Here is a 3148-nt window from a genome sequence, read left to right on the forward strand (position 1 = left end):
CCCTGGGTAGAGTGTCTTGGCATTATAGCTCACAGCAACCTCAAATTCTTGGGCTCGATGGATCCTCTTGCCTCAGCCTCCTGAGTAGCTGGAACTGCAGGTGCTCACCATAATACCTAGTTAGTTTTTCTGTTTTTGGTAGAGATAGGGTCTTGCTCTTGCTCTTGCTCAGGGTGGTCTCCAACACCTGAGCTTGAACAATCCACCCGCCTTGGCCTCCCAGAGTGCTTTCTAGGAGTACAGGAATAAGCTACCACTCCTGGCCTCTGTGAATTCGTATGAAAGGGAGAGGAACAGAGTGACTCTGACAGTATGAGTTTACATTTGTATGTAAACAGGTGCCCCAAGTGGGATACTTGGCTCTTTCTACCACCTGTGACACTTAGGCACCCAGTGCCAGGTGCCTAGCACCAAGCATCCTGGACCCTTGAGTGTATGGGAGATTTTACTTTTGTTTTCTGCGTTCTGAGCTGTGGTGAGGAATGACTGTATGTACATGAGTGCTCATTTGTATGTGACAAACTCACATGTAAGATAGACTATAAATGCCTATTCCGCAGAAGGCAGCTTCAAATAAGTTTCGGGATTCAGATTCAAAGCTGAGCATAACCAGAAACCTCTGCCTGTGACCTTTTTTTGGATTTCCTACAGAAAAGAAGTGAGAGAAGAAATAATTCTACTCTGGGGAAATGCATAATTTAGAAGCTGTCTGCACGTATAAGAAAACAGACTGTAGCTGCTCTGTAAACCCAGACTGGCAGCCAGGGTCATTGTTTCCTTTTCTTCCCTCAGTGTTTGTACAAGACGGATGGGTCCAGTGCTCCTCATGCTCCCCAGCGGGCAGTGAAGGCTGTGGACTTGAGAAGTGTCTGGCCTGGAGAAGCCTACTGTTCCCTTTCCTGTTTCCTAACCCTAACTCATCACACCTTCCTTTCCTGGAAATACTGTCGTGGAACCCAGGGGTATTGGAGTGGGTGAGAGTATTTCAGGAAACTCCAAGTGGGGAACTGGCTCTTTCTACCACCTGTGACGCTTAGGCACCTAGCAGCATTGGTCTGCCCTGGCTGCTTTGTCTATTCACCTCACCTGCTACCCGGAATAAGCCCAGTGTGTGATGAAGGGGCTGTGGACCTCAGGGTTTGTGTGCTTTTCTTCCCTATCGCTTGTTACGGTCAGGCATAACTGTGAGGCAAAGTCAGGAAATTATTTCCCACTTCTATGCCCTTTAAGTATTTCTATAATGTTCAGTATAACCATGGCTTTAGAAAAAGAGGGGGAGGCTGGGTGCAGTGGCTGATGCCTGTAATCCTAGCACTCTGGGGGGGCTGAGGCGGGTGGATGGCCTGAGCTCAAGAGTTCAAGACCAGCCTGACCTAGAATGAGACTTCGTCTCTAAAAACAGCCAGGCGTTCTGTTGGGCACCTGTAGTCCCAGCTACTTGCGAGGCTGAGGTGAGAGGATTGCTTGAACCCGAGAGTTTGAGGTTGCTGTGAGCTGTGATGCCGCGGCACTCTACCTGGGGTGACAGAGTGAGACTCTGTCTCAAAAAGAAATAAAAAATAGAGGGTGGAGACTGAGCAGGATAACAGTATTCCCTTTTCCCTCTAAGTCTGAGTCCCTTCAAGTATCAGGCATCTCACATATAATTGGTCATGGTCACCTTGCCTGTGGAGCCTTCTGGCTCAGGACTATAGAAGGGATATGATCTTATTGTGGGATAAGGGGTAGTGACTCCTCCTTCAACCTAGTGCCAGGCAGTGTCCACTCAGGAAGCATCCCAGGAGTATGGCTGCCATGGTGTCATCTGTGGTGAGAAGGATGTCAGGGAGGACAGCATCCCTTTGTAAGATTTGGTTCCGGTGAGGTTTAGTGAAAAAAGAGGCCTATGATTTGCAGGCTTTCTTTAATCATCCACATGGATCCCAGACATAATCCAGCAAGGAAGACCTGATTTTGTTGTCTTTCTAAATAATTTTTTTATCTTCAAAGCATGACACAGGTGTTAATTAACACTCACAGCTCTCCTGGGAGGAAGGCAAGTGGAAACACCACCCCTATTAGTAAAGCCCAGGGGATATACAGGTGCTGAAGCCTCAGGCAGGTGAGCCAGAGAAGCCGCATGAGTCTTAGTCCTTGTGGCTGTGCCCTCAGACCTTTGCTTGGCCTTCCTACTCCCTTGGTTACCCTGGTGGCCACCTCACTTTTTCAGTGCCCTTGATTCCTTCCCAGTAGAAGGGCCGAGGCTATAGTGGGGGAGACGTCTGCTGTGGGATGAGTAATGGAAAGTCTGAGAGTTTGGGAGAAATTCTGGTAAAATTGACTGCTACTGTGGATTTTAGATGCAGGAGTCTGATTATGCCATTGATTTCATTCACTTAAAAAATGTACTTAGATTCTACTTCTGAAGTCAGGTATCAGAAAGACAGTCACTTCTTCTGAAAGAGCCAGCCAGCCATGAGGGATCCTGTCAATCAAGAGCTAGACCCTTTGTGTCCATGCTCAATCCCAGAGCAAAGGCTGGTGTGGGGTGTGCTGCCTTGGCAGGTTGTAGCTTCAAATGTTGGACTCGGGTGTCTGGGAATGGATGAGAAATCTGTATATGCTTGCTGGATGCAGTGAACATCCAGAGGCTGAACGACTTCTCCTCTCACCACTCACCTTGGTTGGCTCAGGAGGCAGAGCCCTTTAGGGGTCCTCTCCCTGGGGCTATAGTGGCACATGTTTAAGCCTGGCCTTATGGAGGGTTTCCTGGGAATAGTGATGATGCCAGTGTGCCAAGTGTCCATGGAGGACATGTGGGTAAGCGTGGTGTTTTTTTTTTTGTTTGTTTGTTTTTTTTGAGACAGAGTCTTACTATGTTGCCCTCAGGAGAGTGCCTGGCGTTATAGCTCACAGCAACCTCAAACTCTTGGGCTGAATCAATTCCCTTGCCACAGCCTTCCAAGTAGCTGGGACTATAGGTGCCTGCCATAATGCCCAGCTGTTTTGTTGTTGTTATTGCTGTTTAGCAAGGCCAGGCTGGATTTAAACCCACCAGCACTGGTACACGTGAATGGCGTCCTAACCACTGAGATATGGGCACTGAGCCTTTTTATTTTTGAGACAGAGCCTCAAGCTATTCCCCTGGGTAGAGTGCTGTGGCATCACA

General features: G+C 48.3%; 1 protein-coding gene across 2 annotated transcripts in view; it reads left to right on the forward strand.

Annotated features, from left to right (window-relative positions):
• YPEL2 (yippee like 2) overlaps positions 1–3148 on the forward strand; it is a 65289-nt gene that overhangs the window by 20245 nt on the left and 41896 nt on the right. The window contains exon 1 of one of the 2 annotated variants that reach the window (XM_023516624.1): positions 2087–2101. The exons of the other annotated variant lie outside the window; for it this stretch is intronic. The gene's annotated coding sequence lies outside the window, so the exon portion shown is untranslated. Of the gene's footprint in view, positions 1–2086; positions 2102–3148 lie in introns of those variants that run through there. 2 annotated transcript variants of the gene reach the window in all.

Source organism: Otolemur garnettii, unplaced genomic scaffold, assembly GCF_000181295.1.
Source record: "Otolemur garnettii isolate 467f Iridium unplaced genomic scaffold, OtoGar3 scaffold00094, whole genome shotgun sequence".
NCBI lineage: Eukaryota > Metazoa > Chordata > Mammalia > Primates > Galagidae > Otolemur > Otolemur garnettii.